The sequence below is a fragment of the Puma concolor genome, chromosome C1 (genome assembly GCF_028749965.1).
Source record: "Puma concolor isolate L17-30 chromosome C1, mPumCon1.1.hap2, whole genome shotgun sequence".
Classification (NCBI taxonomy): Eukaryota; Metazoa; Chordata; class Mammalia; order Carnivora; family Felidae; genus Puma; species Puma concolor.
In genome coordinates, this window is record NC_141674.1 from 47520721 (window position 1) to 47534230 (window position 13510).

Genomic DNA, 13510 nt, shown 5'->3' on the forward strand with positions numbered 1-13510 from the left:
GAGTCAGCCAGATACCCAAATAAAGGACTGATGGGGCGGCTGGGTCCCTATTGGGCGGATCCAGCCACCACAGTCTGGATAGAAGGTGCCCCTACAGCTCTCAGAGCCAGGCCACTCATGGTGGACAGCGCCCAGAAAGCCAGTCTGAGACAGGGATCTCTGCCTTAGAGGTCAAGAGATTGGGTCAGACCTGGGACCAAAGTGCCCCTGGAGGCAAGCTTAGTTAAGCTGCTCCAAACCACGGACAGCAGTATACTGTCCAATTAGAGCTAATCAGCCACCTGTGGGGTAGGGGAGGCAGAAAGGCCAGAGAGGGGCTGTCGGGAGGCCTGTGCCTCCCTTTGCTCCACCAACCCCCCCCCCCCCCCAACCTGGCAGTGCCTGCAGGAGCCAAGGCCGGCAGACCTGCCCTCCCACCTCCAGGTAACCCACTCTGCTCTGACTAATGAGCCGAATCCTGTGACGGAGGGTACAACCTGCTGAGAAATGTTTTCTCCCTTCTTCTAATAAACTTTTCAAAAAGGCTCCTGAGATCCACGGCTGGATTCTCCCATGAACACAGCCCCAGGTGTCTAGGGGACAGAGGCACACAGTAACAGCTCATTTAGCAGGGAACAAATGGCCTCCTTTCAGGCCAATAAATGAAACATTATGCACTCAGACAAGCTCTGGGGCCCAAGACGGGTGTTGGTCAGAAAGACACGCAGAGGACACAGCACCCACTCCTTTGAAAAATCCCCTGATTGCTTCGGGGGTAAAAAAGATGAAAGATGATGTTCCCTTCAAACAACCCAGAAGGCAAAATGCAAAAGTGTTGGTTGGAGTAAAATACTGAAATCAAGATGATTATTAACGGTAATAATAGCTTATATGTGTACGTCCAGTCCCTTGTCATTCATAATTCTCTTTCACATGCATCACCTCTTTGAAGCCTCATGGCAATTCTATGAAGCAAGAAAGGTGAGAGACAGCACCCCACTTCACAGAGAAGAATTTGGGGAGGCTGAGAGATTAAGCTCAAAGTCACACAAGTCAAACGTCAATGTCACAGTTCAAACCAAGGCTTCTAATTCCAGATCCACTACACTTTCCATATTTGGACAGCAAATCCAAATTTTGTTATGTTCCTTTTACACTTTTTAAGAAATCATATCGTATTAGGGCTGGAAAGGTCCTTAATAATCACTGGAAACCCAGAACCCAAAGACATAAAAAAACATACTCAAGGTCAAACATCAAAGTAGGTCAGGTCCTTGGTCTCCATACTCCTTCCTGGTCAATGTTCTTCTGACTTTGCTTCCCTTCAGGCCCAGTTACAAGAAATATTTCTATAGAAACGAGCAATACAAATATTTTCTTTTATGCTGTCCTCTTAAAAACAGTAGATGTCAATGACAAACATTTCCTTTTGACACAAGTCTTTATTCCTAATAAATCAATAATATTAATGTGGTGGTAGAAACAAGTGCAAGAGGGAATCAGTAGAATTCCCTGCATGCAGTAGGGGTTCAATAAATGTTTGCTGGGTTGTATTTAGTGTGGAATGAGTGTGGACCCACAAGGAAAAGAGAGAAAGAGAAGGTATTTTGCACACACATAGATGGAAAGGTATCTACTCTGTGTAAGAAAGACACTGTGCCAGGAGTTTGGCACAAAGAAGACATTTGCCATATTCCAAGCTGGTTTTCGACATCAGCTTGATGCTCCGACTGTATTAACACTGCACACTCACAGAGAGAACACAGCGGGATGCGTGCTTCCAGGCAATCCCTTGGAAAATGTTTGACCTTCACTGAAGCTTTGACACTGTTTTCAGTGTCACCTCAGTGTCTTTTTTTTTTTTTTTTTTTTTTTAGGAAAAAATTCTAGAGCAAAGTATGTAAAGGAGGAGGAACCGTTAGTAAAATCCTAGTGGCAGTGCAATTACTGAAACCTGTTGTCAGGAGGCATTCTCTCACGCTGTCACTGAACTGCTCTGTAAGTGATTCTCCCTGATGGTAACTTCTGTTAATTTCTGTCTAGTTTCACTCTTCCTCTCAATCCACTGGAGGTTTCAAAGTATTGCAGGGGCGGCGGGGGGGGGGGGGGGTTGTTCTACAGGAGGCAGGAAATGTCACAGATCACCACTTTACACTTTGGTCTACAAAATGTGCTAGTGATCACTACCGGTCACTGAACACCTGCAATTATAATGATTATCATATAACCAAAAGGACAGCCAAATTTTATTGAGGGTCTACTATGTGTTTCATTCTAAGCACCTCACATGCATTAGTTTATTTAGCCTTTGTTCAACAACTCTGTGATGTTTAATTTGTCTAAAGCTACCTGGGGCTCCTGGGTGGCTCAGTCGGTTAAGCGGCCGATTTCGGCTCAGGTCATGATCTCGCGGTCCGTGAGTTCGAGCCCCGCGTCGGGTTCTGTGCTGACAGCTCAGAGCCTGGAGCCTGTTTCAGATTCTGTGTCTCCCTCTCTCTGACCGCACCCCCCCCCCGTTCATGCTCTGTCTCTCTCTGTCTCAAAAATAAATAAACGTTAAAAAAAATAATAATAAAGCTACGTATCTACACGGTGGCAAAGTCAGATTACAACTTTGAAGCCCATGTCCCTCACCAGACAGGGATCCTTCGTTCTTTTATTCATTTGCATGAACACTATGCACCAGGCCTTGTGCCAGCTACTAGGATACAGAGATAAAAGATAAAGATCATTCTCTTGGGCAGCTTGCACTCACATGAGCAGACACATAAATGAGGGGCCACATATTAGGTGCAGTGACAGAAGTGCTTGCTGGGTGCTTTGGGCATATCCAGCAAGGATACCTAATCCAATCTAGGAGACAAAAAAGATTTCCCAGAGGAAATGGTGCCTCAGTCTTGAAGAGTAGGGAGAAGTCTGCTAAATGAAGGGGGGCATGAAGGACCCTGTACTCATGGTGCGGGGAGAGGAACACAGCAGGCAGAGAGACGTGGAGACATGGGAGAGCACAGGACTGCTCAAGAGTCTTCCCAGCAATCCAGAATGGATTGCACCCAGAACAGAAAGCCAGATAGCAGACAGAAAGAGGACAGGAGAGGAATGAGGCTGAAAGACAGGGTACAAACCGAGGAGGGGCTTCTCTGCCACGCTAAGGAGTTTGAGTTTTATCCTGAAGGCCACGGTGGCCCCTGAGGGTTTGTTTGTAAGCAAGTGCGTGGTATTCAAGGGGAAGGCTTACTGCCCACTTGCCCTCCAGTGCCAGAGGGAAGAGCAGGGCAGCCACACTTCCTTCACCTCTCCTTAAAGGAAAGGAGCCGATTTATCTTTCGGGTGAAATCCAGAGAGGAGCTCAATCATATGTGGCTACAGCAGATATGGCCATAGACCCTGTCGGCACAATCCCAGCTGCACGTCTGTGCCCCTTACACTCTGCATGAGACCCAGAAGTGACTACAGGGTGCTCTGGGACAGCAAGCAGGCACACGTGCATGAGACTTGGAGACAGAATCTGAAAGATAGCCGGCGTCTGCCACGTGCACAGAGAGTAACTCTTCTGGGGCAGCTCAGACAAAGATCCTCCCATGAGTCCCTAGCAACGTGTCATCTCCACCCTAATAGTTCCATGGTGCGGTTGAGTAACTGTCCTCACATCCAAGCTTGGCTCCCAGGTCCCTCCTAGAATGCGGTAGGCTACCCGATACCCATTAATATGTCCCTTTCCGCTTACACTGTGTCATCTCTCACGAAGAACCTAATTGATACAACAGCTCCTTTCCTTCTCTCTTTTAAAGCTGCCTGACCTCAGAGATAGTCATGCACTGCTCACCCAAGAAACAAGCCTACGAGGCCACTCGAGCCCCTACAGGCGGAAACGGAGACTTGCATATATCCAGCTCCGACCAAATGAAAAAGAAAGTTCAGGAGACCTCATGTGGCTACACAACCCAAACAATCCCCAAGCAAGCTTTAACAGAAATAAGACCCGGTCTTCATCTTTGTCTAACCCCAGTGTTCGTCTCCCATTTGGTTTTTAACCCAGAAGGAGAAATGGCATCTTTAAATATTACCCCCACCCATCAAAACCCTCCCCCAAGTGAAATAAAAGAGATCACATTTGTGCCTCGGAAGCAGGGAAACCCATTAGAAATAGCCATTAGGCTGAAATAAACCCAATTCCAGAGTGAGTCCGGAATAAGGAAGGAGATGCTTCTGTGTTAATCAGAGAAGCAATGGGATCCCATGGGGTGCAGAAACCTCGGCTGAGATGCAATCTGTTGATTACTAGGAGACCCTTTTTGCAAAGGAGGTCATGGTCTCAAACTTGTATTATTGGCAGTTCACTCGTCTTATTTGCGGGGGGTTGATTTTCCCCTTGACTCTCACTGAGTTGCCAACACACCTGCTTCCAGAGCATTTGGTCTCCTCACCTGGACCACTTAGAGCTGAGAATGAAGGATAAGAAATAGGAATAATTAGCCTTGAGTGGGGCCACAGAGGACTACACGGGGCACGTGCAAAATTAAAGAAAAGCAGCCAGAACACCCCAACGTCTCTAGTCCCTGGGCTCTGTGGCATCAGCCAGCTCGACAATCCTCCCTGCATTTTCTCACCACTAAAACAAGGAGAGGAAAGATTACAAATACAGCTGTCTTTATTGAGCAACTATTTTACATGCCACACAACAGCAGGTAGTGAGGAAAAAAGTAGGCAACTGCACTCGAGAGTTGGCAATCTGGCAAGAAAGCTGAGAGGACACGGGGACTGATGAGAGTAGGTGTGACAGACACGGCTAGTGCATCCACCAACATCCGTTCTATATTCTAACATAGCACACTGATTCTGGCACACGGTCACTCAGAATAAAACAGTATTCCTTAGCCTCCCTTCTCCTAGGAGTGAAGATGCAAAAAGAAATTATGGGTGCAAGTTCTGGCCACACCCTTTAAAGAAATGGCAGGTTCTCCTCTGACCTCTTTTCTCTCTTCCAGCCCTCCAGTTTGAATGAGGATGTGGTGACATACCATCATGGGTCATGAAGATGACAGCAATGTCTTAGGGATGGAGAAGCAGCAACCTAGAAGGAGCCTGGACACCACATGACTTCGCAGTGTAGAGCTGCCCTATTCACTCAGACTTTTTACAAGACTGAAACCTCCATTTCTACCATTCTAAAGATCTTTTAATCCATATTATTTAGGGTCTTGGCTACATACCTACATCCTAATTGATTAAGGTGACAGGCCACCGCTTTGCTTATCCAGCAATCTCACCTTCCCAGAAAACAGGTGGAAACAAAGAAACAAAAAATCCCTAATCTTGAGAAATTTAACAGTATACCACGGGGAAAGGGAAGGGAGGGAAAAAGTTACACATAGAGAGGGAGGGAGGCAAACCATTAGAGACTCTTAAACATGGAGAACAAACTGAGGGTTGAAGGGGGGTTGTGGGGGAGAGGGGAAAGTGGGTGATGGGCACTGAGGAGGGATTCCCTTGTTGGGATGAGCACTGGGTGCTGTATGGGAGCCAATCGGACAATAAATTACATTAAAATTTTTTAAAAGAAGAAACAAAAAAGATCCCTAAGCAGCCACAGTTGCACTTTCACTGGAGGCTGATGCACTTTGTTCTTAGCAATGGCACCCAGGCCAAGACTTGGTTGGTGCTTAATGACCCTTATCATACCCACATTTCCAATGAGCATGATCCCTGACATACTAGTTCACAGCCAACACACAGATGGGTAGAAAGGGAAGGGGACTACTTTTAGAGGCAGATAAACTGACGGTACCAAGACATAGTGGCCCAATCTGACATGCAGGAAAAATATTGCAAAGGTATTTTTAAAAAGATATTAGAATCTAAAGTCCACACATCTGTAGGTCTCAGGCCACTTGTATACAGGGACAAACAGTCCTGCATCACTAAGCAGTCCTTAAGATTACGAAGCATAGAGCCCAACACAATAATTGATGCTCATGATATTTCTAAAGTCACGCTCATTTCAAAAAGAAGGGAAACGTGTAATTTATTTACAAATATTTCCAAAACATTAGTCACCTTGCAGCTTAGCTCATTTGGAACATTCCAGTCTATTAATGCCACATATATGTTATTTCATACAATTCAATGGTCAATGAAATACATTTGAAGATCACACGTGTAGTCAATGTTACAACCATGTACTCTGAACCTACACTTTTTCAGGTCTTGCCCTAGATGTGATGTCCTAGAAGTGAATCAGACACATCATTGATGTCTAGTAACTCATGGTTTAGTTTGGGCACAGACAAATAAAGAGATCATCACAACACTAGATCAAACCTCTAAGGAAAGAAAATCATATACAGTGTAGATAAAAGAAAAAAGATTGCTTTCTAGAATATGAAAGAAACCCTTACAAAATAAGAAAAAGACAAACCATCAAAAAGAAAAATGGACAAAGATGAATTAGCTGTCCACTGAGAAGCAAATCTAAATGCCCATTGAACATGAAATGATGCTCCTCCTTGGTAGACATACGAAAAATACAAAGTACATAGCAATAAGCTATCACTCGCTATCTAACCAGGTTAGCAAAAGTGAACGATAACACTGCTCCAGGCAAAGATGTAAGAAAAAGACTACTTTGTACATGTTGATGGAAATGTGAATTGTTGCATTCTCTTTGGAAAGATATATGGCACCATCTCCTAATACTTTACTTGTTTAATAGAATTTATTATCAAATTGGCTTCCATACAACACCCAGCGCTCATCCCAACAAGTGCCCTCCTCAATGCCCATCATCCACTTTCCATCTCCTAATACTTTAAATAGTGCATATCCTTTGACTTAGAAATCTTCATTTTGTGAATCTACTCATAAAAGTTCAAGTATATCAATAGATAATGATAAATGTACAGGATGCTTATTTCAGCATTGTGTATAAAAATTGGGGGAACAAAAGTAAATGCTCATCAGTAGGGAAGTGCTTGAAAAATCTGTGGTGTATACATATCATTGAAACTTACTAAGCCATTGAAAAGAGTGACATATCTATAACAACTGATTGAGGTAGAACTGGTGGGTGTGGGGGACAGAAGACAGTTTCCCATAGTGTTTTAAGTGAGAAATGTAATATGCCAAGGAATACATAGATGACCTCATCTTTTAAGTCAATGACAAAAATCCCATATGCGTGTATATACAGTGTGTGAATATATGTGTATAAATATTATGGGAGCCTAGGAAATATAAGGTATCTAAATTATTAGATTAGTTTATGGGATAAGGGCAGTAAATAAGCAAACAAAAAACCGTATTAAAAAAATAGATGCCCAGGATAAAAAGCAAATGGCTTTCACAATAAGGCAGAGTACATAAAATTATACCCAGGGGTGCCTGGGTGGCTCAGTCAGTTGAGCGTCCAACTTTGGCTCAGGTCATGATTTCACGGTTCATAGGTTTGAGCCCCGCATCGGGCTCTATGCTGACAGCTCAGAGCCAGGAGCCTGCTTGGGATTCTGTCTTTCTCTCTCTCTCCCCCTCTCTTGCTCATGCTCTGTCTGTCTCTGTCCCTCAACAATAAATAAATGTTAAAAAATATTTTTTTAAATTATATCCATCTATATATGCTAGGATATAGATCTAAGGAGACACAAGTTATAGATAACGTGGTGGGAATTTCAAATGATCTTTACTAATTCCTTATATTTTTCTATATTTTCCCATTTTTCTAGGTAACTTGTATTATTATTCATATGACTTGAAAAATTAATAAAGTGATTTTAAAAACTACCACTGTCGGTGCTGGTCAATATTCAGCAGAGTTAACTAAGAAAACTTCATGCAGAACTTGGCACCTGACCTCAGCTTTAAAAGACAATTGGATGGGGAAGAGATTTGAAAAAGGAGGGTGTTCCAGGCAGGAAGAGCAGCAGAAGTACAAGTAGGGACATTGAAATAAACATGAGGACTAACCCTCAGGCAGTCTGCCCTATCCTGAATAGAAGATAAAGAAAAGGAACAAATGGCTGGAGTCCCATGACCATAAAGAAACCAAACAGACAGGTAGAAATGGCCATCACAACGCATGCACAAAAATGTCATTTTTAGAGTTCACATTAACAAAGGAAACAGCTTGCCTTCTTCAAGTTCTACAGATTGACAAATATTTTGAGTTCTTAGGACTCTGTCCATGGTGACACCATGTGTTTCGCTCAGATGTAAACTTCAGTTTGGTAACATTTTCATTTTAAACCCTCCTTCCTGTCAGTTTCCAGCTCGGCTGTAAATATTTGCTTGGAGAAAAAATGTCACTAAAGATCTGAGCTCAAGCTTCCAAAAAAAAAAAAAAATGGTCATTTTGAAACAAGAAGAAGTCCTATTCTGCACGTTAATTAAACAAGAAGTCTCAAGACCTATGGCTCAGAGTTCATTTCAGGAAAAAAAATCGTTTTTTATTTATTAAAAGCCTATGAATACAAATGAATTCTTTATTTGGTATTCATTCTTGTTTAATTCTTGTCCCTTTGAGACAGGAACTTCATGTGCTTTGCTAGATAAATTGAAAGGTTGTCTAGTGTCACTGGGTCTCCTCTCCTCCACAATAAGGCTGTTTCATAAAGCAGCAAGTGAGCAACTATTAATGGTACAGGATTCCTGCGCTCTTACTAACAAGGAGAGAGTCTAAATGTCACCAGGTGACGGTCACTCCTTTCCCAAACCAACCAGTGTCACACGGCACCCCAAGCTAAGTTGATTTCAACCTGAGAAACACTCCATTCTCTCTTTTACAAGGTGCCTCTCACTCTCTGAAAATGGGGCTTAAAACTATGAGGAACCCAACATTCCTATTCCCACCAGCATATTAAGAAGTACAGCAGTTAATATTGTTATTCCATTTCCAGGAAACTGAAAGAGACGCACAGTCTTCAGGTGACCCTTCGGAGAGTTCACCACGGAAAGGAGTAGGAATATATTTACTAGGACAAGGAATAAAGAATGTGCCAGCAAAAATATGAAAGGCATGTTTGCAGCGTGTGTATGTGATGTGAGTAATGTGTGCATGTGTGTATGTAGATGGTGATGCTGTACAAGGCTGTGTGTGTGAGACTGTGTGATGCTGTATAAGGTTATATATATGGGAGAGAGAGAGAAGGTGTGTGTATATGTGTGATGTTGTATAGGAGTGTATGTGTGAGAGGGTGTGTGTATGTGTGATGTTGTATAAGGGTGTGTGTGTGAGAGACTGGGTGTGTATATGTGTGTGATGCTGTGTAAGGGTGTGTGTGAGAGGGTGTGTGAGTGTGTCATGTATGAGGGTGTATGTGTGTGTGAGAGAGAGGCTGTGTATATATGTGTGATGCTGTATACGGGTGTGTGTGTGTGTGTGAGAGAGAGAGGGTGGGTGTATGTGTGTGTGTAATGCTGTATAAGAGTGTGTGAGAGAGGGAATGTATATGTGTGTGATGCTCTATAAAGGTGTGTGTGTGAGAGGGTGTGTGTATATGTGTGAGGTTGTATAAGGGTGCATGTGTGAGAGAGTATGTGTATGTGTGTGATGTTGTGTGTTAGGGTGTGTATTTGTGTGTGTATTTGTGTGTGTGTGTGTGTGTGTGTGTGTGTGTGTGTGTGTATGTGTGTAGAAGAAAACCAGAAAGCCAGGTTATGAAAGGCTCTGAAGTCTATGGTCAGATATTTGAATAATATGCTTTAGGCAACATGGAAACTTTTATGTTTTTTGATCTGGGGAATAACATGATCAAAGCTATGTTTTAGAAAGATCAAGTCATAACTTTGGGGAGGGCCCATACTGGAGGCCAGGAGATGAGTCAGAGGCTCTGAGGATGGTGTGGACTGGGGACAAGGAGGCTGGAGAAGAGAAAATTAATTGGAAGTATTTTCCTATCACTCTTAGTTTTAGATGGCAGGTAAAAAAAAAAGTGTTTACTATCTTTTTTCTTCCAACTTTAAATAAATGAAAAATACACTTTTTAAAAAGTTGTCCATTCTATGAAGGACAGATTTAAAAACAAAGGAATACCTCCCCTCCAAAGTTGTTTGGACACCCAGCCTGTCCAAACGAAGTACCCCAATCTGACCCAAATAACAGTATGCTATGGGGGCTACACAAAGTACATCTGCTAAGCAGACAAATCCCTGGCCAGCTCCCACCCTGCACCTACAAATGCAGCCCCCCGTCCGGGAAGAAACAAGAACTAAGAGTTAATGCCTCTCTGTGGTGCAATGTTTACGTCATAAGTAATTATCTGCTTACGTCAAAGCTGAGTTCCAAGCGAGTCTATCTGGAATGACTCTCTTGCATTTCAGGGTTTTCCTCTATATTTTTTCAAGCCATGTAATGAAACAAGACTGGTTTATGTGGGCATTTCTCTCTCCTCTGAACTAGAATTCCTCCTCTCTGTATTTCCTCCCCTGCCTGTGTTTCTGCCTCCTCTTCTTCCTCCATTCTCTGTATTTCCTACCTCTTTCCCACTGCCTGCCTGTGTTCGAAGCCTTAAACTGTCTCTGTATCCCTCTTTCCTCTCTCCCTTCCTTCTCCTCCCATATCCCTTCCCACTATGTTAAAAAGCTTCAAGGCACCTGGGTGGCTCAGTTGGTTAAGCATCTGACTCTTGATTTCAGCATGAGGTCATGATCTCACGGTTTGTAGGTTCAAGACCCCTGTCGGACTCTGCACGGACAGCATGAAACCTGTTTGGGATTCTCTCTCTCCCTTTCTCTCTGCTCCTCCCCTGCTTGTTCTCTCTCTCTCAAAATAAGTAAATGAACATTTTTAAATAGAAAATAAAAAAATAATGAAAAAGCTTCAATTTCAGAAGAGGAGGAATGCCTTTGCTAAGCACAAGAATCTGAGCAACACATATGATCACAGTAAGGTGAATGGCTGAGCCCAGCTTTAAGAAAAAAATAAATCTTGGAAAAGAGAGAGGGCCGAATGGTGGCCCTTCGTTTTGAGGAAGGCGGGTGGAGCCTATGGCTCCCAGTTGTCCCTGAACACGAGTATCATGAGGCAGTCTTCCAGCTGGGCGATTCCTATTTGCTCATAAGCCCTAGCCAGCTTTCTCCACTCAGAAAGGAAGCAAAGCCATAAAATTCAGAACCAGCTAATGTCAGCACTGCAGGGGATGTCAGAGACCACCTCGTCCAACGTGGTCACATCACTGGGAGAGACACTAGGGCCCCGGCTCACCAAATGCCAGGGGGACTCGTTATTAGAAATCCCAGACCTAGGACCTGTTGCAAAAAATCCCTCTGCCCTGAGAACGGCTCTAGGTGTTTGCCTTCTGAAAAGAAATCCACTATATAGGGTCCAGATGTATAAACAGATAGAATAAGCTTAAAATAGAGACAGAAAGGGATTAAAATGCACGGGGCACACATTAGAAATCCCCTGTAAGCTGCTGGCAAGAAGGATTTGAGAAAGGAAGTCTGTTGAAGATGGGGCTGCGGTAGTGGAGGGCTCTAAGCTCCGAAGACCTTTTTAATATGGCTGTATTGTAATACCGCAGTGCCAAACCCCGCCAGTCATTCCAAAAAAAGAAAAAGGAAGCCCCGCTTAGCGGCAGAACTTCCCAACCCTGGAAACAGACTGTCTCCCATTTGCACCCATTTAATAACCGCTTTATTTAACAAGAGCAGGGGAAATGTGCATCCTCGGAAGGCACAGCACAAGAACCTCCTTCTGCAACGACGCGATTCCTCGGACATGAAACTAAAATGCATTCATCGGAACTCAGCCTCCCCAAACAGCAGAAAAGCCACTGTGAGGCGATTTACAGGCGAGAGCCCCTCAGAGACGAGGGGGATGGGGCTGGCAGGCAGGGGACACACCTTTTCTGAGCCGTTGGAAACACGCTGCCTGCAAAGTCTACCCAGACTGTGCAGCCAAGGGTTAATTTCCTCAGGGGCGGGGGGGGGGGAATTTATACGCACACACACCCCTACTGAGCCCCCACAACCTCTGCCGCTACCACACATTTGGATTTTTTTAATCTTAAATTCCCAGAAATTCCCTGATCAGCCATATCTTTTCGGAACAGCCCCTCCACCTGGGCTGGATTCCCATCTCATCTCCAGTGAAAGCCCGGAGAGCCGGGCATAATTATTTTGCTACAAGGTTATGCCTAATTGGCCACTAACCTAATTGATTAATCATCTCATTTTTCAAGGCAGCATCAAAGAGCCAAACTGAGGGGGGAGAGAGAAAACATGTGTCCAGGTGGCGCGAGGGGTAAAATTACAGACTGGGGAAAAGACCCGCAGCCACCCTGCCTGGTTTCTGGACACAGTAGTGGACGGAAAATCGCAGAAAACCCAGAATGAGGGGGGAAATGCGCGAGACCACAAAAGGACAGAGCGGGGAACCTCGACGCTACCCAGCCAGCCTGAGTGCAGCCGCCTCCAACAGGATGAAGTTGTTTCCCCCGGGCTGGGAAGGGTTAAGTGGCTGCGCGTCAACCCAGCCGAGGCTAGCGTGGGGGGAGCGAAAGCCACCTGTCCCAGTGTCGGCGAGTCCGCGTGGGGGCCCCCGGGGGTCGCCCTCCTGTTCTGGCCACAACTTGCGCGGCTCTGCGCGGCGGCCCTCGCCTGCGTCTTTGCGCGCCACCCAAAACTTTGCGCACACTGCAGCCGCCGCCCGCCCGCTTTTCGCAGCGAGTCGCACGCCTCCAAGTGCCGTGGCAGCCCCTCCGCAGCCGCCGCTGCCGCTGCCCGGTGTCGGGCTCCAGACTTTTCCCTCGCTGCCTCCAATTCCCACCCAGGGGGCTCCCTCGCGGCTGCGGGGAGCACGGCGCCCTGCCCGCGGTGGGCTGGCAGTGCGGGTGCGGTGTTCCGGAAGACCACCTCGCCGGGTCCGGTAGCACCCGCGGGACAGGCTGGTCCCCCGGCCATCCCCACCCTGGCGCGCCCACCCCGCGCCTCCCACTCCGAGGCAGGCGAGCGCAACACCTTCTCCTACCTTCCAGCCGCTGAGGACCACACTCTCCGCTCAGCCCTCTCGACTCATCCTCTGGCTGCAGGAGAGGGCGACCGGGCTCCGCTTTTGTTCCCTGGGGCTGGCAGGTCCGTGTCGGGCCAGGGCGCGGGAGCTGCCGCCCGAGCTGGGTATCCCGGACGGGGGATGCTCAGCTCACTCCCAGCAGCTCTGCCGGCAGCAGTAGCGGCGGCGGCAGCAGCAGCAGCGGCGGCGGCAGCAGCAGCAGCAGCAGCAGCAGTAGAGATAGTGCTGGCTCTCTGCAGGCCACATCTTTCATACCTTATACATCACTACCGCATTCCCCCGAATAGGGGAGCCCCACAGCATTTCGCCACCTAGCGCAGAATGCAGGAGCCCGCAGCAGTGGCAAAGCCGACCCGGCCAGGGTGTGAGCGCCGTGAGGGAGAAGGTCCTCAGTACCCACTGGCAGACTCCCTCCCCTCTCCGATCACAGGAAAGCCTACGACTTGCAGACGTTCTGGGAATGGCTCTTCCCCAGGGAGGCCTGGACTTCAGGCCAGGCAATGACGATCTCTTTGGGGGAGCCCTCCT

At 46.1% G+C, this 13510-nt stretch overlaps 1 protein-coding gene across 13 annotated transcripts in view; it reads right to left on the reverse strand.

The window, feature by feature from the left end:
* The window catches only part of DAB1 (DAB adaptor protein 1), a 1146801-nt gene extending 1133615 nt beyond the window's left edge, over window positions 1-13186 (reverse strand). For 6 of the 13 annotated variants that reach the window (XM_086717103.1, XM_086717107.1, XM_086717108.1 and 3 more), the window contains exon 1: window positions 12941-13186. The gene's annotated coding sequence lies outside the window, so the exon portion shown is untranslated. The remainder of the gene's footprint in view (window positions 1-12940) is intronic. The other 7 variants (XM_086717112.1, XM_086717113.1, XM_086717111.1 and 4 more) reach the window with 3 other exon arrangements.
* Between the last annotated feature and the right edge of the window lie 324 nt (window positions 13187-13510).